We start from the raw sequence: 25959 nt of genomic DNA on the forward strand, positions 1-25959 counted from the left end.
GTGTCCTCACATATGAAGTGAGTCTCTTGTAGGAACCGATTGACTCCTCTTGGCTTGTTTTTTGTTTTTGTTTTGTTTTGTTTTATAAATCCATTTAGTCCCTTCAGCTATCTTCACTCTTTATTCTTCTGTTTTATTGCTGCTCTTCTTGGGTGACTTGCACTCCCCTGACTTTCAGTTAACTCATCCTTTCTTTTGCTCCAGCTAGTCTGTGGTCAAACCCCTCTATTGTATTTTTTTCAGTTTAATTATTGCATTTTTCAGCTCTCTGACTTGTATTTGGTACTTTGTAATATTTTCTAGATCTTTGTGTTCATCATTGTGTTCATCCATTCTTAAGTTTGGGAAGCATCTTTATGACCGTTATTTTGAATTTTTTATCAGGTAAATCACTGATTTTTTTTTTCATTAAGGTCTTTTTCTGAAGTTTTATCTTCTTCTTTCATTTGGAACATATTAGTCTATTTTCTTCATTTCCCTTGACTCTCTGTGTTGGTTTCTGTGCATTGGATACAACAGCTACTACCTCTCCCAGTTTGGAGGAGTGGCCTCGTGTAGGAGATGAAGCTTATAGTTCAACTGTGCCCTAGTTCTTGGTTGTCTTGGAAACCTTTGTGATTATCCAAGCAGCCTGCTTTATTTTTAGTTGCTCCCAGTAATTGAGATTGTGCTAAGACCTGCCGGTGTCCCAGAGGGGAGGACCTCAGTCACTACCTAGATTCAGGCTAGTCTGACCCCAGGCAGAAGCTTCTAAAGTATAAACATAAACCTCTTCTTCTTGAGAAAACGTATATATATCTGGGCATATATATCTGCTCCTTCTGCCCTGAGCTCTGGGGTGATAGCCAGTAAAGAACTGTTGGTTTGCTACTGTCCTGTTGAACCTGTGAACAGAGGCACCACTGGCCACCAGTCGGGTTATCAAGGAATGTGTCCTCTGGGTGGCAGCCACAAAGCTGGGGCACCAGACTTGTACACAAGCTCCTTTCTCAGAGACACCAGCAACCTGGGGTGGAGCAGAGGGAGAGTGCAAAGATGGTGACTGATGGCCTCCCTGGTCATTGCAGAAGATTGTAGTTGGTCCCTGGATGTGTGTTTAATTAGGACCCTACCCCACAGGCTGTAGCTACAAAGATAAGCTAATAGGCTTCTTTCACAGAAAGACTGTGGGTTTCAATCTGCTACCTCTCCCCTTGCCCTGGGGGTATCCAGCTAAGAACTCTTTGTCTGTTTGTCATACTCCTATGAGACCCATGATTGTAAGCCCACTGGCTATGAGATCCACACAACCAAAGGATGTTCCCTGGGTGGCAGCCACAAAATCATGTCACCAAATGTGTGTCCCCCCTCCTTTTTCAGGAGATAGTGGCCACCTGGAGCAAGGCAGAGGGAGGGCATGAAGAAGGTGCCTCTGTCCCTGGAGGTTATCCCAGCCAGCCCCCTAGATGTGTCTTCATTCAGGTGCCAGCTTGTCAGGCCAACAGGTTAAGATGATCAAATAAGCCACTTTCCACAAAATCAGGGCACTTTTCAGTTGGCCACCTCCGTGCTGGGCTCTGGGTGGGTGAGTATGTGTCTACAAGCCTTTTAAGTCTATTTCTCAGTGCCCTACAACCTTGTCTCTCATGGACAGAAGCCCTGTTGGCTTTCCAAGCTACACGTCTTGGGGGCTGGTCTCAGAGGCAGGTCTTAAAAGTTGGGGTCCTGATGTAGGGTCCAAACTCTTCACTCGTCAGGGAGAAGCTTGGGGTTGTGTGTCCCTCTGATTGTGTGTCACCATGCTGGACAGTGGGGTTTATGGTGAGGCTGTGTCTCAGCCCCTCCTACCCATTTCAATGTGGGTTTTTCTCATTTACCCAACGTGCAGGAGTTGCTTAGCTAGTTTTTGTTTCTTTCAGAGGACATTGTTCCACATGTAGCCGTAGATTCAGTGTGGCTGAGGGAGAGGTGATTCAGGATTCTCTTACATCACCATCTTGAACCGAAACCAGCTGCATAATTTCTTAATGGAAACTAAAAAGGATTTTATAATGTCTTTGATAACTTTTTGTTATAAAATGTCTGTTGAAATCCTTAATCTTTAACTGAATGCCTTCTAAAAAGAAATAAGAAGTAATTTAGGACCCGACCAGGAGATGTGAGTTTCCCTTATCGTTGGCATGAATTCTCCTAATGTCATTGGGTGTATGTGTGTGTGTTGCCTTTTAATAGATTTAGAAACCCAAGTATTCTTCAGAAATACATTTGGGAAATATTAATCTTGGGTACTGTCAGATGTAGAAGTGGGTCTTCATTCAAATGCATGTGATAGAACTTGTAAGATAATCTTTAGACAGATCTTATGTAAAGTGTAAAAGTGAGAAAAACAGTGAGCTAGGATCATAGCTCCCCAAGGGGGCATAAGACATAGTCACACGCTTAGAAAACTTACTTTTACCTGGAGAAACTAATATCCATATAAGAGCAAATAATTAAGATTACTGTGAGATTTTAACCATTTATTTTACCTATATATTCCTTTATTGATTTACTATGTATTACTATATACTTTAAAAATCCCTGTTAAACAGCAAATATGTATCAGGCATTGTGATAAGTTTTAGGAACTCAACCTTGATTGATGAACACAGTCTCGTGCATGTGGTTATGGAGACATATACTTGTATAATATCAGGTGTTTGTCAGATAACCAGGTGAATACACCCTGAAGACTGTTAGGTGTTTGTCCTGAAGCTCCTGGGATGGAAGGAGATTTGAAGTCATTAATGCAGAGAATGTTTTTGAAGCCCCAGCTGTGGGGAAAATGGAATAAGCAGAGTGCACAGAACGAGATGAGATGAAAGTAAATATGAAATCATAGGGAATAACTAAAAAGGGGTGAGCAGAAAAGGCAACTGGAAACAAGGCTGAAAGGAATCATCTGACCTCAGCAGGGCCAGCTAGCATGTGGTCACACAAGGAAGATAAAGTTTTAAGAAGAAAGTGGTAGTTAATGCAGCAGAAGCTGTAGAGAGTCAGGAAGGTGACCACTAAACGTCCACTGGATTTGGGGAGTGGAGGCTATTCATTTCCCCAGAGCAGTTTGGATGCAGGGCTGGGGGCCAGAACTAACCCGAACAATTCCCAGAAATTTAAGGAGTAAATTCAGGCAAGAATTAAGGACACTGAGTGTGAATTATATTTCTAAAAGGCTGGACTGTGGAGAGAGTAACACAGACTGTATACCTAATGGGGGATGGATTTAAGGGAATATTTCATTTGTGTATGTGTTTTGATTGCAGGTACTGTAATAAACATGAAAACATTTAAACATCAGGTATCTGTGCCAGTATATGGGGGACTGAATAGACAGGACAGAGAAAGTGCAGAGGGATGCATAGCCGTCCCAACCGGTGTGAGGTGGTATCTCATTGTGGTTTTGATTTGCATTTCCCTGTTGATTGGTGATGGTTGAGCATCTTTTCATGTACCTGTTGGCCATTTGTATGTCTTCTTTGGAAAGATGACTCTTCAAGTCCTTTGCCCATTTTGATTGGATTATTTGGGGGTTTTGGATATTGATTTGTATATATTTTGAATATCAGTCCCTTATCAGATACATAGTTTGTGAATATTTCCTCCTATTCTGTAGGTTGAACTTCCTTCAATTTATTGTTTCTTTTGCTGGGCAGAGGCTATTTACTTTAATGTAGTCCCACTTGTCTTAGTTTTTGTTGCCTGTTATTTTAGTGACTTATCCAAGAAATAATTGCCTAGACCAATGTCAAGGATCTTTTTCCCTATGTTTTCTTCAAGGAGTTTTTTTTTTGGTTTCAGGTCTTACATTTAAATTTTTGACCCATTTCAAGTTAACTTTTGTGAGTGGTGTAATATAGTGGTCCAGTTTCATTCTCTTGCATGTGAATATCCAGTTTTCCAAACACCATTTGTAAAGACTGTCCTTTCTCAATTGCGTGTTCTTGGCACCATTGTCAAAAATTAGTTGACCATGTATGTGGGGGTTTATATCTGCACTCTGTATTGTTTCACTGTTTATTTTATAAATTTATTTATTTATTTGTTTATTTTTGGCTGTGTTGGGTCTTCGTTTCTGTGCGAGGGCTTTCTCCAGTTGCGGCGAGCAGGGGCCACTCTTGATCGTGATGCGCGGGCCTCTCACTGTCGCGGCCTCTCCCGTTGCGGAGCACAGGCTCCAGACACGCAGGCTCAGTAGTTGTGGCTCACGGGCCTAGCCGCTCTGCAGCATGTGGGATCTTCCCGGACCGGGGCCATGAACCCGTGTCCCCTGCATTGGCAGGCGGATTCCCAACCACTGCGCCACCAGGAAAGCCCTGTTTCACTGTTTTTATGCCAGTACCATTTTGTTTTGATTACTACAGCTTTGTAATATAGCTTGAAATCAGGTATTGTGATGTCTCTCACTTTGTTCTTCTTTCTCAGGATTGCTTTGGCTGTTTGGGGTCTTCTGTAGTTCCAAACAAATTTTAGGATAGTTTTTTTTTCAGTTTCTGTGAAAAATGCACTTAGGATTTTGATCAAGATTGCGCTGCATCTGTAGGTTGCTTTAGGCAACAAGGACATTTTAACGATATTAACCCTTCCAGTCCAAGAACATGGGAATATCTTTCCGTTTATTTGTGTCTTCTTCAATCTCTTTCCATCTTATAGTTTGTATTGTACAGGTCTTCCACCTCCTTGGTTAAATGTATTCCTAAGTATTTTATTGTTTTCAATGCTATTGTCATAGGATTGCTTCCCTAATTTCCCTTTCAGATTGTTCATTGTTAAGTGCATAGAAATGCAACTGATTCCTGTACATTGACTGTCTATCATGCAACTTTACTGAATTCGCTTATTAGTTATAACAGGGTTTTTTTTTTTGGTGGAGACTTTAGAGTTTTTTATATATTTATAAGATCATGTCATTAGCAAACAGAGATAATTGTACTTCTTCCTTTCCAATATGGATGCTTTTTATTTCTTTATTTTGCCTAATTGCTATGGCTAGGACTTCTGGTACTATTTTGAATAGAAATGTAAGAGTGGCCATTTCTGTATTTTTCTGGTTTTAGTGAAAATGATTTTAATTTTTCATCATTGAGTATGATGTTAACAGGGGGCTTGTTATATACGGCCTTTATTATGCTGAGGAACTTTCCTTCTATACCAATTTGTTGAGCATTTTTATCATGAAAGGATGTTGTATCTGTCAAGTGCTTTTTTTTTCATCTATTGAGATGACTGTATTATTTTTTTTTTTTTTTTTTTTTTTTTATTTATTTATGGCTGTGTTGGGTCTTCGTTTCTGTGCGAGGGCCCTCTCTAATTGCGGCAAGTGGGGGCCACTCTTCATCGCGGTGCGCGGGCCCTCTCACCATCGCGGCCTCTCCTGTTGCAGAGCGCAGGCTCCAAACGCGCAGGCTCAGCAATTGTGGCTCACGGGCCTAGTTGCTCCGTGGCATGTGGGATCTTCCCAGACCAGGGCCCGAACCCGTGTCCCCTGCATTGGCAGGCAGATTCTCAACCACTGCGCCACCAGGGAAGCCCGACTGTATTATTTTTATCTTTGATTCTACTAATATGTTGTATCACATTAATTGTGTATGTTGAACCATCTTGGCATTCCATGGATAAATCCCACTTGAGCATGGGGAATTACCCTTGTTGAACTTGTTTTGCAAATATTTTATTGAAAATGTGTGCATCTATATTTATCAGGAATATTGGATAATTTTCTTGTATAACTTTATCTGGCTTTGGTATCGGGCTAATGCGGGCCTCATAAAATGAGTTTGGGAGTTTTACTTCCTATTGCATTTTTTGGAGGAATCTGAAAAGGATTGGCTGTAATTCTTCTTTAAATATTGGTAAAATTCACCAGTGAAACCATCTGGTCCTGGGATTTTCTGTGTTGAGAGGATTTGGTTAATGATCAATCTCCTTAGAAATTACTGATATCTTTAGATTTTCTATTTCTTCATGGTTCAGTCTTTGTAGGTCCTATATTCCTATGAAATTATCCAGTTCTTCTGTGTTATCCAGTTTGCTGGCATGTAAGTGCTCATTATAGTCCCTTTGTGTTTTGACAAAGTCTCATATTTTGTGTTTCTGTGGTATCAGTTGTAATGCCTCCTCTTTCATTTCTGATTTTATTTATCTGAATGTTTTCTCTTCTTTTTGTAATCTACCTAAAGTTTTATCAATTTTATCTCTTCAGAGAACCAGCTTTTAGATTCATTGATCTTTTCTGCTGCTTTTCTGGTCTCTATTTCACTTATTTGTTTTCTGATCTTTGTTATTTCCTTCTGCTACTAGAGATACCTTTGGGCTTAATTTGTTCTTCTTTTTCTAGTTCTTTGAAGTGTAAAGTGAGATTGTTTGACTTTTTCTTATTTCTTAATATAGGCATTTATAATTATAAACTTCTCTCTTAGAACTGCTTTTGCAGCATCTCATAGGTTCTTATATGTTGTGCTTCTATTTTCTTTTGATTCAAGATACTTCTTGGGTGATTTGAAGATATCTCTTGAATGTCCCTTTCTATTTCTTCTTTGACCCCCTGGTTGTTCAGGAGCATGTTGTTTAATCTCCACATATTTGTGAATTTGTTACAAAAATGATAAGAGGAAAAGATCATTACATAATGATAAAGGGATCAATTTATATAACAGTGGTAACCATATTCACCCAATATCAGAGCACTTAAATATATAAAGCAAGAATTATGTTAATAATTGTTTATTATATTTAGGTGCTCCAATATTGGCTGAGTTTTTTACTTAGTCTATTTTGTCTGATATAATTATAGCTAACCCTGCTCTCTTTGGGTTTTCATTTGCTCAAAATACCTTTTTTCCATTCCCTCACTTTCAGCCCTGTGTGTTCTTAAAGTTTGTTGAGTCTCTTGTAGGCAACATATATATGTCTTTTTTTGTGTCCATTCAGCCCCTCTGTGTCTTTTGACTAAAGCATTTAGTTCATTTAAATGTAACATAATTATTGATGGGTAAGGACTTACTAGCACCATTTTGTTAATAAATTTCTAATTGTTTTGTGTTTCTTTAATTTCTGTCTTCATCTCTTGCTGTCTTTGTTAGTTGATCATTTGTGTGTGTGTGGTATGCTTTGATTCTTTTCTCTTAATTGTTTTTATATCTATTATAGGTTTTTATTCTGTGATTATCATGAGAATTTTTTTAATACATCTTGCAGTTGTAACTGTTTATTTTAAGCTTATGACAACTTAACTACAATTGCATAAGAAAGTTCCACCCATTTAATTGCAGCCCACAGTTTGTGTTGATGTCCCAATTTCCATCTTTCTAAATCGTGTATCCATTAACATAATATTGTAGCTATGGGGTTTTTTTTTAACAGTTTTGTATCTTAACCAGAGTGCTATATTTTAAAATGATTTATATACCATTATTGCAGTATTAGAGTATTTTTAATTTGACTATATATATGCCTTTACCAGGTCATTTTATACTTTCATATGTTTTCAGGTTACAAAGTAGCATCCTTTTTTTCATCTTGAAGAACTCCATTTAGCATTTCTTATAGGGCAGGTCTAATGGTGACATATTTTCTTAGGTTTTGTTTGGGAATGTCTTTCTCCATTTCTGAATGACAGCTTTGCTGGGTTAAGTATTATTGATTGATAGGTGTTTTTTTTTTTTTTTCCTTTGAGCACTTTGATACATCATCTCACTCTGTCCTGGCCAGGAAGGTTTCTGCTCAGAAATGCTTATCGTCTTATAAGGACTCCATTGTATGTGATGAGTCTTTTATCTCTTGCTGCTCTTAAAATTCTGTCTTTGATTTTTGAGAGTGTGATTATAATGTGTTTCAGTGAACATCTCTTTGGGTTGCATCTATTTGTGGATCTTTGAGCTTCCTATCCCTGAGTGGCCATATCTCTTCCCAGATTTGGGAAGTTTTCACTTCTTTACATAAGGTTTCTATCCCTTTTTCTCTCTCTTCTCCTTCTGGGACTCCCATAATGTGAATATTATTTCTTTTGATCATGTCTCACAGTTCACACAGGTTTTCTGCTCTCTTTTTCATTCTATTTTTGATTCTCCTCTGACTGGATAGTATCAAGAGATCTGTCTCCACACTCACAGATTCTTTCTTCTGCCTGGCTGAGGTTGCTGTTGAAGCTATCTGTTGCACATTTCATTTCATCCAGTGTATTTTTAATCTCCAGAATTTCTGTCTGGTTCTTTTTTATGATTTCTATTTCTTTGTTGAACTTCTTGTTTTGTTCATGCACTCTTTTCCTGAGTTCATTGATTTGTCTATTTGTAGTCTCTTTAACCTTGCTGAGCTTCCTTAATATATTTTGAATTCTTTACCAGGTAACTCATAGGTCTTCATTTCTTTGGATCAATTACAGAAATATTATTCTGTTCCTCTGGTGGTGTCATGTTTTTTGCTTTTGTCTTCTTGGTAGCTTTGCACTGATGTCTGCACATTTGAGGGCAAATTCACCTCTTCTAGTCTTTCTGTACTGGCTTCAGTGAGAACAGACTTTCACCTGGAGGTGGCTGCAAGGGTGCTGGATGGGTGGGGTGCAGTGTCCTTGCATCTTGAGAAGGCAAGGTGGCATAGTCTCCATGCTGCTCTGTCAGCCAAGGTTGACATTGGTCAGACTGCCGAGGGCCTGCAGGAAGCAGTGGCATGTAGGGCTATTGGGATCTTCAGAGGCCACAGCTGCTAAGGTCTTCCTGTTCATTTTTCTTTTTTGCTTTTTCCCCAAGGGAAGAAGTTCTAGCTGAGGGATCCTCTCGGCACTTGGTCTGGTGTGCTGGCACTCAAGAGTACTCAGAGCAGTATTGGAGCCATGGTCCTAGGATCTGGGACATGCAGCACTGCCACAGGGCATGAATCCTGCATGGATCCTGTAGCACAGGTGCACTGCCTGTGGCTGTGGCACTGGTGTCTACTGTGTGGGTGTGTGCTGATACCCTGTGAAACCAGTACCTGGGGATCAGGGGCTCACTGCGGAGATTCTGGTGTGGGGAGGGGGCACCCAGCTGCAGCAGCAGCAGCACTGGCTCTGGGATAACGAGATACAGTGGTGGCTTGGGCCCAGGGGTCAGGGTGCAGTGGTAGCAGAGCCCTTGGATGGTGGGTCTAAGTCTCAACTCTGGCCCAGGGGCTGTCACAGGCCAGCAACAGCATGACTCCAGGCTGGTCTCTTAAAGCGTGTGTTGGCCCCCAGGGGCCTGGGCTGAGTGCAGTGACAGCTTGTCCTTGTCAGTGACAGTTCAGAGCCACATCCTTGGAGCCAAGGGGATGCCCCAGCAATGACTGTACAGAGCCATGACCTGGTACCTGGAGAGTGGGGTTCAGGGTAGTGACACCATGGTCTCAGCAATGAAGGGTCAGAGATGTGGCCTGGGGTCCAGGGGGTGGGACTCGGGGCAGCTGTAGCTTGATCCCAGGAATGAGGGGCCAGAGCTACGACCTGAAACCCAGGAAGCAGAGCTCAGGGCAGTGGCAGCACCCCTGGCAATGATGGTCCAGGGTCTCAGTACAGATGGGGATGAACCTCAGGGTGGCACAGCCCCGTCCCAGCAACAGTGGGTCAGAGCCTTGACCTGCTGTGAGGGGTGGGCTCAAGGCTGTGACAGCACCCCTGGCAGTGATGGTTCACAGCTGGACCTAGAACGTGGAGCACGACAGCACAACCTGAGGCTGGCAGCTAAGTCATGCCTGGGGGCCCTGGCTCTGGGGCTGCAGGGGCCACCCCAGAAAGGGGAGGTGCAAAGCTGCAACCCAGGGCCAGGAGGGGCAAAGAGCAGTGGCAGCTCCAGCCCTATATATGATGGGGTGCTGTGGTGCCAGATGCCTGAGATGGGGCACAGAGGCCCCCGGGGCAAGCGCCACCTCAGCACCCACTCCAGCCCCTGGGGGGAGAAGCAGAGGCTGATCCAGGCTGCTCTTTCCACTGAGATCAGCAGTGATAGAGACTGAGGTCTCTGTAGCCACAGCTGCAGACGTCCATCATGGTGAGGCCTGCTGGGCTCTCCTGCTGTCCTTCTCGGGGGGAAGGGGGTGAATATTCTCCAGAGGGTTCTTGCAGGTGCCGAGCTGCTCCTGACTGGGGCAAAGGTACTTCTTGTGCTTTTCTATGTCCATCCTCAGTTTTTGAGCTCTGCAGGGTTTGTACTGCTCCTTTGTAATGCACAGCTTTCCCTGAGTTCTTTTTAATTAATTTGTATTGGAGTATAATTGCTTTACAATGTTGTGTTAGTCTCTGCTGTACAGCAAAGTGAATCAGCTACACGCATACATCTATCTCCTCTTTTTCGTATTTCCTTCCCATTTAGGTCACCACAGAGCACTGAGTAGAGTTCCCTGTGCTATACAGTAGGTTCTCATTAGTTATCTATTTTATACATAGTAGTGTGTATATGTCAATCCCAATCTCCCATTTCATCCCACCGCCTCTTCCCGCCTTGGTATCCATACGTTTGTTCTCTATGTCTGTGTCTCTGTTTCTACTTTGCAAATAAGTTCATCTGTATCTCTTACACTGTTGGTGGGAATGTAAATTGATACAGCCACTATGGAGACGAGTATGGAGGTTCCTTAGAAAACTAAAACTAGAACTACCATACGACCCAGCAATCCCACTACTGGGCATATACCCTGAGAAAACCATAATTCAAAAAGACACATGCACTCCAATGTTCACTGCAGCACTATTTAGAATAGCCAGGACATGCAAGCCACCTAAATGTCCATCAATAGAGGAATGGATAAAGAAGATGTGGTACATATATACAATGGAATACTACTCAGCCATAAAAAGGAACGAAATTGTGCCATTTGCAGAGACGTGGATGGACCTAGAGGCTGTCATACAGAGTGAAGTAAGTCCCTGGGCTCTTTTCTTCAGTTTGTAGTTGTTTATTTACTGTTGTGTTGTGTTGTGACCTCTTGGCCCTCCATCTTGCTGGCGTCACATTTATGACATTTTTTTTTTTTTAATATCCATTCTCCTTTGGTTGTATCTTTGACCTGTGTCCTGTTTGGGACTATTATGAATGAAGCTACTGGAAATATTTTTTGCAGATCTTTTTGTGCATATGTTTCCATTTCTCATGGTTAAAAATGGACGCTATATACTCTGGGTCACAGGCTTGATGTACATTTAATGTGATAAGAAAATGCCAAACTGTTTCCCAAGATAGCTGTACCGCTTTACACACCCAGTCCACACTGCGTCCATCCTCACCAGCATTTGGTGCTGTCATTTCAGTCAGTTGGAAATGGTCCTTATTGTTTTAATATGCATTGTCCCCATGGCTGATGATGTCGAGTGGTTGGCTGTTTGTGCTGCTTGGCTATTCGTATATATACTTTTGAAAAAGGGCCAAGTCTTTGTCCATTTTAACTGGCTTGCTTCTTCTATTACTGATCTCTGTGAGTTTTTATACATTCTGGATAAAGAAATTTTGTCAGATAAAGGAATTGCAAATCTTTCCCGTCACTCTGTGGCTGGCCTTTTAATTTTTTAATAATATACATTTTATGAGCCAAAGTTTGTATTTTTGATAAGGTTCAATTTATCAATGTTTTGTCTTTTATGTGGGTGCCCTTTGTGTTATTGCTAAGAAATCCTTTCCTATGTCAGCACACAAATATATTCTCTTGAATTTTTTCTAGAAATGTTATAGTTTTAGCTTTTGCATCTAGGCCTGTCAGCTGTCTCAAACAAATTTGTGTGTATTGTGTGGGATAGAAGTTTACATTTTTGTTGTTTGGTTTTTGTATATTCAGTTGTTGAAGAAATAGTTGTTGAAAAGACTTATTCCCCTTTGAATTGCCTTGGCATCTTTGTTAAAATTCAATTGGCCATAAATGTGTGGATTTATTTCTGAAGATTTTATTCTGTTCTATTGATCTGTTTGTCTCTACTGTCATCAATACTACGCTGTCTTAATTGCTGTAGATTTACAGCAGGTCTTGAAATCTGGTGGTGAAAGTCCTCCAACATCATTCTTCTTTCTCAAGATTGTTTGGCTATTTTAGGCTCTTTGCATTTCCACATCAGTTTTACAAGTTGTCTGTCATTTTCTACAAAAAAAAAATCTGCAATTTTGATTAGAATGTCATTAAATCTATAGATCAGTATAATGAAACAGACAACTTAATATTTAGTCTTCTAGACGATAACCATAACGTATCTCTTCGTGTATTTTGGTTTCTTTTATTTCTTTCAACAATGTACTGTAATTTTTCATGTAGAGATCTTGCACATAGTTTGTTAAAGGTATCATTAAATGTTTTACGCTATTGGTGCTATAATATTGTAGATGGCTTTAATTTCATTTACAATTTTCTTGATATTAAATAGAATTACAATTCACTTTTTTATATTGATTTTATATACTTCACCCTTGCTAAGTTCACATATTAGCTCAAAGAGGTATTTCTCAATCTTCTGTGATTTTCTATATAAGCAATCTTGTTATCTCTCTATAAAAAATTCTTACTGCTTCCTTTCTGATCTTTAAGATCTTATTTCCCAAAGCAACAGTGGAGGAAGTTTTCTCTGCTGAACCTGGACATGGTGTGCATATATGTTGCCCATATTTCACAGTTCCGTGGCACCTGCTCCTGTTGAACTTCACCTCCTGAGGTGAGGAAAACAAATTCCAGCTGTGGACAGCATCTTAAACCTTGGTTTTTCATCTTCCCTTTCTGACCACTTGCCCTTTGGATTTCTGAGTAGCTTAGTCAGTCCCAGCAATTGTGTAAGCCAATTCCTTGAAAGCAAACAATATATAATGCTTATAAAACTATCACCTCCTACTCATTCTGCTTCTCTGGTTGAACCCTGACTGCCACAGGTTTTGCCCACTTTTCTCTATAAATCATCTTATATTAAATTGCCCTAACACATTGCTATTGTTTGAGGAAGTTTTAAAACAAAATCAATATATATATATTTTATTTTAGCATCTTTATTGGAGTATAATTGCTTTACAATGGTGTGTTAGTTTTTGCTGTACAACAAAGTGAATCAGCTATACATACGTATATCCCCATATGCCCTCCCTCTTGCATCTCCCTCCCACCCTCCCTATCCCACCCCTCTAGGTGGTCACAAAGCACCGAGCTGATCTCCCTGTGCTATGCGGCTGCTTCCCACGAGCTATCTATTTTACATTTGGTAGTGTATATATGTCCATGCCACTCTCTCACTTCGTCCCAGCTTACCCTTCCCCCTCCCCGTGGCCTCAAGTCCATTCTCCATGCCTGCGTCTTTATTCCTGTCCTGCCCCTACGTTCTTCAGAAACTTTTTTTTTTTTTTTTTTAGATTCCATATATATGTGTTAGCATACTGTATTTGTTTTTCTCTTTCTGACTTACTTCACTCTGTATGAAAATCTCTAGGTCCACCCACCTCACTACAAATAATTCAGTTTCATTTCTTTCTATGGCTGAGTAATATTCCATTGTATATATGTGCCACATCTTCTTTATCCATTCATCTGTCGATGGACACTTAGGTTGCTTCCATGTCCTGGCTATTGTAAATAGTGCTGCAATAAGCACTGTGGTATGTGACTCTTTTTGAATTATGGTTTTCTCAGGGTATATGCCCAGTAGTGGGATTGCTGGGTCATATGGTAGTTCTATTTTTAGTTTTTTAAGGAACCTCCATACTGTTCTCCATAGTGGCTGTATCAATTTACATTCCCACCAACAGTGCAAGAGGGTTCCCTTTTCTCCACACCCTCTCCAGCATTTATTGTTTGTGGATTTTTTGATGATGGCCATTCTGACCCATGTGAGGTAATACCTCATTGTACTTTTGATTTACATTTCTCTAATGATTGATTAGTGATGTTGAGCATCCTTTCATGTGTGTATATATATATATATATTTTAAAAATTATCAATTTAAATGCCTGCTACCTAACATTTTTATCAAAATGTCTGGACAGACTCTTGGGGGAAAAAATCTGTCAGCTTTTTATGGTGACATCTACATTTGTCCACACTGTTTTTTGGGTTATTTTTAATTATTAATATATCCAGCTCTGAAAATCTATCTATTCAGTACATGCTAGCATTTGGATATTATGCTAATACATGTTCTACAATTGATGGGAAATATCTCAAGAAATCCCCAAGTTTAACATAAATGAAATGTACATACATATCATTAAAATTTTTTAAACATTTTAAACTTATGCTTGCTTCTTCATCTATAATTTTGGCCTTAACAAATAAAGATTTGATTGCCATTTCCATTTATTCTGCACACAGTATTTTTCTCTTGCTGACTCATCATGTTATCTATTTTATAATTATTGGGTTTTTTTCCAGGTCAGTCTGATATATTTATTCCCTTAACCTCTGTAATGTCTGAGATTTACCATGTGTCTTCATGGTGTGTTCTTTTGCATCTGGGGTGAAAATAATTATGTCTTCAGAAACATAAACATTCAATTCTACCCATTTGTGCACTCCAAAAATAGCTTAATTAGTTAACAGCTAAAATGGGAAGGCAAAGTTAGTAAAGATCTCTTGATGCTCATTTGCTACGTGTGGCCTCTTTGTATAAATAGATGGTGGTTGTTTCAAAGTAATATAAGCATAAGAAGAAGGCAATGAAACCTTGAAACTCACTCCCAGTATGGCTTTTAACAAAACACGTCTTCCACAGAATGATATTTATGTCTCTCTGCATTTCTCTGCTTCTTCTATATGGGAATTCCAACACGAGATTATCATTGTATACGCTTCCTGATTTTACATTTATTGCTTTATTTTTATCTTTCAGTATTATTGAGATATACTTGGCATACATTACTGTATGAGTTTAAGGCATATAGCATAATGGCTTGATGTACATATACTGTGAAATGATTGCCACAGTAAACCTAGTGGACATCCATTACCTCAAACAGATTGGAAAAAAAAAAAAAAGAAAAATGTTTTTTTCCTTTCTATGGGAACTCTCAGCAGTGTTCAAATACACCATACAGCAGTGTTAACTACAATTGTGCTGCAGGTTAACTCACAGCACTTAAGCTGTCTTGTAAGTGGAAGCCAGTATGCTGGCCACCTTCAGCCAGCTCCCCCACTCTTCACCCCTGCCTCTGGTAAAGATCTAATCTCTTTGCAAAGACTTTGTTTTTGTTTTGATTCCACATATGAGTACTTGTGGGTTTTTTGTCTGACTTTTTGCTTAGTATAATGTCCTCAAGGTCCATCCATGTTGTCACAAATGGAAGGATTTCCCTCTTTATAGCTGAGTAATATTCGTGTGTGTGTGTGTGTGTGTGTGTGTGTGTGTGTGTGTGTGTGTGTGTATGGGTATTGTATATAAATCACATCCTCTTTATTCATTCTTCTGCTGTTGGACTCTTTTAGGTTGTTACCAGCCTTGGCTTTTATAAATAATGCAATGAATATGGAGGTGAAGACATCTCTTTGAGATAGTGATGCCACTTCTTTTGAATAAATACCCAGAAGTGGAATTGCTGGATCATATGGAAGTTCTATTTTTAATATTTTTAGGAACATCCATACTGTTTTGCACCAATTTACATTCATACCAACAGTGCACAAGAGTTCCCTTTTCTCCACATCTTCACCAGGAACTGCTCTTTTTTGATGACAGCCACTCTGACAGGTGTGAGGTAATATCTCATTATGGCTTTGATTTGCATTTTGCTGATGAGTGAGGTTGAGCACCTTTTTCATGTACCTGTTGGCCATTTGGATATCTTGTTTGGAAAAATGTCTATACAGGTAGTTTGCCTGGTTTTAATTGGATTATTTGTGGCCTTTTTTGCTATTGAGTTGTGTGAATTCTTTATATATTTTAGATGTTAATCTCTTATGAGACACATGGTTTACAAATATTTTCCCCCATTTACTAGGTTAGGGTTAGGTTTAAGGTCCTACATTTAAGTCTTTAATCCATTTCAAGTTAATTTTTGTGACTGGTGTGAGATAGATAGGGGTCTATTTTTATTCTCTTACATGCGAACATCCAATTTTCCCCGTACCATTTATTGAAAAGGCTGTTTCCCCCATTGAGTATTCTTGGCTCCCTTATCAAGTATTAGTTGACCATAATGCATGAGTTTATTTCTGGGGTCTCAATTCTGTTTCACTGATCTCAGTATATCTCTTTTTATGCCAGTACCATGTTGTTTTATTATAGCTTTACAGTATAGCTTGAAAATCAGGAGATGTGTGATGCCTCCCACTTTGTTTTCAAGATTGCTCTGGCTCTCCAGTCTTTTGTGGTTCCACACAAATTTTAGGATTGTTTTTATTACTATTGTGAATAAAATTCCATACAATTCCATACTATTGGAATATTAATAGAGATTTCTTTGGCTCTATAGATGGCTTTGGGTAGTGTGGATATTTCAACAATATTAATTCTTCCAGTCCATGAACATGGGATATCTTTCCACTGATTTGTGTCTTCCTTAATTTAATCAATGTCTTGTAATTTTCAGTGTTCAGATCTTTTATTTCCTTGGTCACATTTTTTCCTAAGCATTTGTTTTTATGTATTGTAAATGGGATTATTTTCTTATTTCTTTCTCAGATAATTTTTTGTTAGTGTATAGAAACCCTACTGGTTTTTATATGTTAATGTTACATTCTGCAACTTTAGTGAAGTCATTGATGAGATCTAATACTTTTTGGTTATGTTTACATTTTTCTCTATATAAAAGCATGTCATCCTCAAATAGATACAATTTTTCCTCTTCCTTTCCAATTCTGGTATTTGTTTTTCTTGCCTGATAGCTCTGGCTAGGACTTCCAGTATTATTTTGAATAGAAGTGCTGAGAGTGAGCACCCGGTGTTGTTCCTGATCTTAGAGGAAAAGATTTCAACTTTTCACTATAGAGTATATATTGTTACTAGTGGGCTTGTCATCATGAATGGATATTGAATTTTGGCAAATTTTTTTTCTCCATCTATTGAAGTGATTTTTATCTTTTACTCCTTGTGGTGTATCACTTTTGTTTTGCATATATTAAACCATCCTTGCATCCCAGAGATAAATCCTATGTGATTATGGTGAATGATTCTTTTCATGCTGCTGAATTCAGATTGCTAGTATTTTATTGAGAATTTTTGCATCTATACTCATTAGGAATATTGACCTGTAGTTTTCTTGTTTGTCCTTTTCTGGCTTTAGTATCAGGGTAATGCTGGCCTCTTCAAACGAATTTGGGAATGTTCCCTCCTCTTAGATTTATTGGAAAAATTTGAGAAGGATTGGCATTCATTCTTTCTTAAATGTTTGGTAAAACTCACCAGTGAAGCCATCTGGTCCTGGGCTTTCTTCATTGGGAGATTTTGATTACTAGTAAGCCTGCTCACTCAGGCTTACTAGTAATTGGTCTCTTCAGATTTCCCATTTCTTCATTTTCAGTCTTGGTACGTTGTAAGTTTCTAAGAATTCATCCATTTCCTCTAGGCTGAGCAGTTTGTTGGCATGTAGTTGTTCATAGTAGCCTGTTATGATCCTTTGTATTTCTGTACTAGCAGTTGTAATGTCTCCTGTTACATGTATAATTTTGCTGATTTGAGTCCTCTCTTTTTTTCTCTTTTTTAGTCTAGCTAAATGTTTGGTAATTTTGCTTATCATTTCAAAGAACCAACTTTTAGTTGTATAAATTTTTTCTATTATATTCCTTTTCTCTATTTCATTTATTTATGCTCTTTATTATTTCCTTCCATTTATTAATTGAGGTTTAGTTTGTTCTTTTTTGCCTAGTTTTAGGATCTTTTTATTTTCTTGATATATTTTTATCACTATGGACTTCCTGTTAAACTGCTTTCATTACATGCCCTGAGATTTGTTATGTTGTGTTTCCATATTTGTTTAATTCAATATACTTTTTAGTTTCCCCTTTAATTTTTTCTTTGATCCACTGGGTGTTCAGGCAAGTGTTGTTTAATTTCCACATATTTGGGAGTTTTCCGGTTTTCCTCATTTTTAGTTTTATTCCATTGTGGTCAGAGAAGATACTTGGTATAATTTCAACCTTCTTGAATTTGAAAGACTTGTTTTATGGCCGAATAAATGATCTATCCTACAATATGTTTTATGTGGAATTGAGAAGTGTATGTATTCTGCTTTTGTTGAATAGAGTGTTCTGTATGTCTGTAGATCCGTTTGGTGTATATTGCTTTTCAAATCAACTGTTTCCTTATTGATTCTCTGTCTGGGTGATCTACCCATTGCTGAGTTGGTGTATTAAAGTCCCCAACTATTATTCTGTTGCTGTTTGTTTCTCCTTTTATTTCCATTAGTATTTGCTTTATGTTATGGTTTTTTTGTGCTCCAATTAAAATTTTCCATTTGTTAAATCTTCTTGATGGATTGATGATCCCTTTATCATAATAATAATGACCTTGTCTTTTTACCATTTCTAGCTTAAAGTTTGTCTTTAAGTATAGCCAACCCTTGTTTGTTTGGCTGTTGGATTTTTTTTGTTTGTTTTCTTTTGGTTATCCTTGCTTGGACTGTCCATTTCCATCACTGCACTCATGGTCTGTGTGTGCCTTTCAAGCTAAAGTGAGTCTCTTGAAGTCAGCATATCATTGGATCTTGTCATTGTTTGATTTTAATCCAGTCAACCAATCTGTGTCTTCTGGTTGGAGAATTTAATGCATTTAAAACAATTAATGATAGGTAAAAATTTACTATTTCTATTTTGTTAATTGCTTTGTAGACTTATCATTCCCTGCATCTTACTCTGCTATCTTCTTTGGTGATTTGATGACTTTTTGTTTCAGTATGCTTCAAATTTATCATTATCTTTTGTGTACCTACTACAGGTTTTTCCTTTGTTGTTACCATGAGGCTTACATAAAATATCTTAAAACCATAGCATCCACTTTTATACTGGTAAGAACTTTCATAACATTCCTAAACTTTACACTTTTATTTCTCCTCTCCTTCTCATTTTAGGTTATTGATGTTACAGTTTACATATTTTATGTTGTGTATCCAATAAGAGATTATTATAGTTATGGTTATGTTTAACACATCGTTTTTTAGCTTTAAAACTCAAGTTGTAAGTGAATTACACCCCACCGTTACCATATTAGAGACTCTGACTTTGACTACATATTTACCATTACCAGTGGGTTTTGTACAATCATATGTTTTTACAGTGTTAACTACTGTCCTTTTACTTCCACTCAACTCGCTTTAGAACTTCTTGCAAGACAGGTCTACTGGTAATGAATGCCCTCAACTTTTATTGAGAAACTCTTATCTCTCCTTCATTTCTGAAGGATAGCTTTGCCAGCTGTAGTGTTCTTGGCTGACAATTTTTTTTTCCTCAGTATTTTGAATGTATCATACCATTCTCTCCTGACCTGAACATTTACTGTTGAGAAATCCATCAATAGTCTTATGGGGGTTCCCTTGTATGCAACTTGTCAATTTTCTCTTGCTGCTTTAATTTTTTTCCTTTGGCTTTGATTTTGACATAATTAAATTTGTCTTTGCCTTTCCTGTTCATGTTCAACCTATTTGGTATCTTTTGGGCCTCATAGATCCAGGTCTCTTCCCAGGATTGGGAAGTTTTCAGCCATTACTGCTTTAAATATACTTTCTGTCCCTTTCTCTTCTCCTTCTGGGAGTCCCTCAATGCAAATATTTTCTTTTTCTTTGATGGTGTCCCGTAAGTGCTTTAGACCTTCTTTATGCTTTTTCATTCTTCTTTATTTTCGTTACTCTGTCTTCAGGGTCACTGATTCTTCTGCATGGTTAAGTCTGCTGTGGAAGCTCTCTATTGAATTCTTCATTCCAGTCATTGCATTATTGAGCTCTTGAATTTGTTTCTTGACAATTTCTATTTTCTATTGTTGAACTTCTCATTTTGTTCATGCATTGTTTCCTTATTTTGTTTGTTTAGTTGTCTGTGTGTTATTGTAGTTCACTGAACTTCTTTAAGAGGATTATCTGAATTTTTTGTCTGACAGCTTATAGTTCTCCATGTCTTTAGGGTCACTTATTGGAAATTTATGATTTTTTTGGGGTGGTGTCTTGTTTACCTGATTTTTCATGATCCTTGATTCCTTATGTTGGTATCTGCACATTTGAGTAGGTGGTCCTCCTCTTCCAGATTTTACAGGTTCACTTTGGCAGAGAGTTCTTCACCAGTCTGTTCATCTTGGGATTCTAAACATGTCAGGTGATATTGTCCTTGGGCAGATGGGGCTTGCTGTCAGGGTCTATTTTTGGGTGAGGCAACTATCTGAACTGTGAGGTTGGAGAGAAGGTGCCACTGGCTGATAACAGTTGGATAAGTTTGCTTCCCAAGAGATGCTGTAGGATGGTGTCTTTCCTGAGTTCTCTGGTGAGGCTTCCTCGACAGTGGAAACTGGGTACTATACTCACAGGTAGGTAGTGCTGTGAATTAGCTTCCCTGCCCTGGTTGGGCAGCAGAGTGGGCCCCAGAGCCTGCATGGTTGGTTGTCTGGGAACCTGAATCAGGCAAGTCCGTGCACAGAATTTCCAGCAGATAGGGAAAGCCATGAGCTATGTCTCCATTCAGGTGCTGCTTTAAGCAGGGCTGTAGGATGTGTAACAGAAGAACAAACCTGGCTCCCTGTTGGATCTATTCCTTTAACGATGACCTTTGTGCTCTGTCCCTTGTGCTTAGTCATGCTGGCTCTGCACCTTCGTAAAAGAATGTTGCCTGTAGCCTGAAATATACAGATTGGCCCATTCTCAAGGCTCTGACCTTTAAAGGTATAACACTTTTCCATCCATATAGAGCTAAAAAATTGCAGAACAGAAAATAACAACTGTGTTGTTGGCATTTTACAGGAGCATTGGGACCTAAGCTACATGGACAGCTGCAAGAACAAAGGATTCCCACACCGAAAAGTTTGCAACAACCACCAGCCACACCTCCTCCCCTTTCAGTGTAAAAGAAGCCGGAATTCTAACTCCGGTAAGCGGGTTCTTTGGGACACCACTATCTTCTCAGTCTGCTGGCTGCGTGGACTCTGTAACAGATGGACTACACAGCTTCCCGTGTGCTCTGGTTGCGTTCCTTGGTTGGGCCAGCTGAAGGCTCCTGAGCAGGGGACAGGGGTACAAATAGTTTTTCTGCCCTGGAGGGGCCCCTATATAGGCCCCAGGATCACCCAAGTCTCTTGCGTGGGGATTGAATTAGGTGGAATTGTGCACCAAATTCCCTGGCCTGATGGACCAACATCCTAACTGCAGATGCAGGGGCTCTGCCCCAGTGCCACTGTAACTGGAGCTTCAGGATGGGCTACACGGATTCCCAGGAGCTGAGGTAAGGCTTTCTCCTTGGAGGGGCTAGGAGCTACGCTCAGCAGGTTGGGGGCTTTAGCTTAGCTCCCCTGCCTGGGTTGCCTGGAGAAATAGCTCCAAGGACAGAAAGGCACTTTGTTTGGGGTCTGGACTTGAGCGGAATCATTCCCCACCTTCCCTGGCTCTGCTCCAGTGCTACTGGGCAGGGCAGCTTCCAGGTGGGTCCATGCTGGAGCCACACTCAGCCGTGGGTGGGTTATGACTCAGCTCCCCTGCTTGGTCAGAGGGGCAGACCAGGCTCCACGTCTACGAAGCTCTTTGTCTGAGCTTGCACATCAGGCAGACCTGCCCCCCATGAGTCCCCAGCCAGACTGCGCCTTCTTGGACCTGCAGGTGAGCAAAGGCTCTGGGTGGGTCTTTGACTTGGGCTCTGCAGGCAGGAACCTGGCCTGTCCCAGGGCTGGTGCTGCAAGCCCCTCCCCCTTCTCTGTCCCTATACGATTCCCGGGGCGAAGCCTGCAGACTCCCCATGATCCTGGTGAGGCGGGACCAGAGTGGGGCTCCTGAGAAGCAGCCGCCATGCTGGGGTCTGGACGTCCTCCCGGCTCTCTCCCCACACCGAGCCCTCCGTGTGCAGTGCTGTCAGAGTGTAGCTGTTCCTCTCACCTTCTTATGGTGTGTCTGTGGTGCAGCCGCACCCCGTTCTAGGGTTTCACGGTGGGGTCTTGTCCATGAAGAGTTGTTAGTTGCTGTTCTTGGGAGGGGAGCAAAGTCTTGTGACGTCACTCCTCTGTATAACTTTAATTTTAATATGAGCCACGGGAAAGCATTACTGTGTTCATCTTGGACAGATCCTGAGAGAATCATATAATTAGGATACTTTGATATCTTTGGTAGCTTGAAATAAAGGTAAAATCTGTTAAGAAGCTTGAAATAATTGTTAAGGAAAAAAATACGTATTTATATGAAAGGTGAAATGTAGATTATAACTTTCCTTAAAGGTAGTCCCTCTTTTGTAGTTTATTTTAAAGTCTAATTTGAGAACCAGTTAATTTTTAATTTCCCTCATGATTAGTTCCCAATCAAACCCATCTTGACCAATCTTTCAGTCCCTTGGGAAATTCCCTTTATCTAGGCCATGTGTTGCTCACGAATTTGAAAGGCTGGTGATCTGAAATGGTATTGCCCCAAACCACAAAATTCAACAGAAACGCACCATGTTCCACAAACATTTCACTTGCATTCGGATGAAATTAAATTATATCAATTAACATTTAAGAAAACAGACCAGTTGGAGACTAAGTGACACATACTAATTAACCTGTCGGTTAGACCTCAGAATAAACCCTTCTTAGTGCATATCTGTGAACACCTTGTAAGTGTGTCCTTGACTTTGGAGGGAGGGATTTGGAACTTGTCTTTTTAAAAATTCAGCAATTAGAGAAAGAAGAACAAAAAAAAAAAAAACCCCGAAGTTAGCAGAAGGAAAGAAATCATAAAGATCAGATCAGATATAAATGAAGATGTGATACATATATACAGTGAAATATTACTCAACCATATTAAGAAACGAAACTGAGTTATTTGTAGTGAGTTTGATGGACCTAGAGTCTGTCATACAGAGTGAAGTAAGTCAGAAAGAGAAAAACAAATACTGTATTCTAACACATATATATGGAATCTAAAAAAAAATGGTTCTGGTGAATCTAGGGGCAGGACAGGAATAAAGACGCAGACGTAGAGAATGGACTTGAGGACATGGAGACGGGGATGGGTTAGCTGGGAGGAAGTCACAGAGTGGCATGGATATATATACACTACGAAATGGAACATAGATAGCTAGTGGGAAGCAGCCGAATAGCACAGCTCAGAGGTGCTTTATGACCACCTAGAGGGGTGGGTTGGGGGGGTGGGAGCGAGGCACAAGAGGGAGGGGATATGGGTATATATGTATATGTATAGCTGGTTCACTTTGTTGTACAGCAACAACTAACTCAACAATGTAAAGCAATTATACTCCAATAAAGATGTTAAAAGAAAAAAAACATTCAGCAAATCTGCTTAGTGAAAATTGTACAAGCAAGTACACTGATGTAAGCACACACTCAACACCCATATGTATTAATACATTTTAGGAAGTGCTCTCCTCAAAACAAAATCTGCAGTTGCAAAATAGTGTGTTATCAGATGATAGTACCATGCAGTAGTTCTAACAGTAAAATCTCAACATTCTTCTCACCTAACTTTCAGCTGATGGAAAAGTCAATAGCAGCCATTATTTGATAGCTAGGGATTCTACTATTGAAAGGTAAAAATGAAGGAAGGAAAGACAGCTGACTATATTGTCCATCACATTTCCAAATTAAGGGCATTGAAGTGTATTTTGAAATCTTATAGAGAACTGGGAAGGAAGGAAACAGAAAGAGAAAGATATAGACAGACAGGGAGATAGGGCAAAGGATAAAGGGGTAAGAGGGATGTAGGGAGAGGGAGAGAAGTTAGCACTATTTGTAACTCTTTGTCTGCATTAATAAGGATTTTCTCTGCACTTGCAACTGAAGAAAATACAAAAGTCAGTCATTTGCTGAGGTTGGCATCACACTATGAGTGGTAGCAATATATTAGGTTTTCATTTAGATATTGCTGCCTAAAAGATGTGTTTACACCTCCTAATCTGAGGGGTTTTTGCTTAAGAGAGCTGTGCAAGTAATAATTGCTAAATAGGGTTTAAAAAGCTAGGAAAGCATCTAATGCTCGCATCTAAAGCATTTAACATCCTGAGGTATCTGCTCTCTGATGGGTTCACAGAAAGTTATCATTTTTAGAAGTGTTTTTTCCCTTGTTGTTAGTGTGGGCAAGAGGCTACCTCTAGCTCTCTACATCCAAGGAAGAATCCAGAAGCCCTGTTTTTAATTTTTTGAAAAGTATATTTTGACAGAACTAACAAAATGAATTCCCGTTAATAAAATATAACATTTTGATTCAGTTTGTGTAAATAAAATATAACCATATGATCCAATTTATAGGCTATACTTGTGTGTATGTGTTCATTTTAAAAATGTAAGTGGATGGAATGATTGATATTATTTGAATAGGAACTTAGTTTAAAATTTAGTTGTCACCTAATATTCTAAGACACGTTAAGTTCATCTAAATACTTTTAAAGATTAATGCTGTAACGTGCTGCCACTCAAATTCCAGGCCATGCAAATTCAGATCTGGTGTCTACTAATCCTTTATATATTTCTGGCTATTTTATTTTCCTAAAAGCCTCGTTACCCTAGAAAATTTCCACAGGTGCATTTGGGGAAGGAGACTCTGCATGAGACTTCCGTAGAGGGAGGTGGCCCACCCATCAATCAAAGGTGTCCTCAATCAGCTCTGACCTGTGACTGAGCTGGGGTCTGCAGAAGCAGTGAAGCCTCCTTAACCTGCATCACGGTGACTCATGGCTACATTGAGGTCATCTCAACTGGAGTACTTCCTCTCATACAGAGTAAGTCACTTTTTAGTAGTTGGCTCATGAATTTCACTACAATGATCAATTAGCCACAGAATCATTTAAACCAAGTCATTCTCTTTACCATTTTTTCTGCTGCCATTGATAGTATAATTTTATATAATTTAAATATGTATGAATATTAATGTATATAATATGCAAACATATATGTTGTGCCAGATACTTTCAGATAGGACAAAGCATGTTTAGGTGCTGGATTAGAAGACTTGAGGAATTAAAAGCCAGGCATGTGATTATTGCGTTAGTTCACTTACCTAGAAATGAGTATCAAAGCTGTATCAAAACGTGAAGTAATGATTTCTGAAGCATTTCCTTACTTGGGAAACTCTGTGATTAAAAAACAGTTGTAGGAGGTCCTCGGGAAGATGGCGGAAGAGTAAGACGCGGAGATCACCTTCCTTCCCACAGATACAGTAGAAATACATCTACACGTGGAACTGCTCCTACAGAACACCCACTGAGCGCTGACAGAAAACGTCTGACCTCCAAAAAGGCAAGAAACTCCCCCCGTACTTGGGTAGGGCAAAAGAAAAAAGAAATAACAGAGACAAAAGAATAGGGACGGCACCTGCACTAGTGGGAGGGAGCCGTGAAGGAGGAAAGATTTCCACACACTAGGAAGCCCCTTCGCGGGCGGAGACTGCGGGTGGCAGAGGGGGGAAGCTTCGGAGCCACGGAGGAGAGCGCAGCCACAGGGGTGCGGAGGGCAAAGCGGAGAGGTTCCCGCACGGAGGCTCGGCGCCAAGCAGCACTCTCCAGCCCGAGAGGCTTGTCTGCTCCCCCGCCGGGGCGGGCGGGGCTGGGAGCTGAGGCTCGGGCTTCAGTCGGATCGCAGGGAGAGGACTGGGGTTGGCGGCGTGAAAACAGCCTGAAGGGGTTAGTGCGCCACAGCTGGCCGGGAGGGAGTCCGGGAAAAAGTCTGCAGCTGCCGAAGAGGCAAGAGACTTTTTCTTGCCTCTTTGTTTTGCGGTGCGCAAGGAGAGGGGATTCAGAGCGCTGCCTAAACGAGCTCCAGAGACGGGCGCGAGCCGCGGCTACCAGCGCGGATCCCACAGCAACAGGGGCGCAGAGGGAAAAACGGAGAGATTCCCGCACGGAGGCTCGGCGCCGAGCAGCACTCTCCAGCCCGA

The 25959-nt window shown here is 40.0% G+C and overlaps 1 long non-coding RNA gene across 1 annotated transcript in view; it reads left to right on the forward strand.

The window, feature by feature from the left end:
* LOC309664088 overlaps window positions 1-25959 on the forward strand; it is a 377635-nt gene that overhangs the window by 341841 nt on the left and 9835 nt on the right. The window contains exons 8-10 of the long non-coding RNA XR_014265581.1: window positions 20854-20980; window positions 21259-21331; window positions 24607-25182. This is a non-coding gene — a long non-coding RNA (uncharacterized lncRNA). The remainder of the gene's footprint in view (window positions 1-20853; window positions 20981-21258; window positions 21332-24606; window positions 25183-25959) is intronic.

The sequence above is a fragment of the Balaenoptera physalus genome (genome assembly GCF_965194825.1).
Source record: "Balaenoptera physalus genome assembly, chromosome: 7".
Classification (NCBI taxonomy): domain Eukaryota; kingdom Metazoa; phylum Chordata; class Mammalia; order Artiodactyla; family Balaenopteridae; genus Balaenoptera; species Balaenoptera physalus.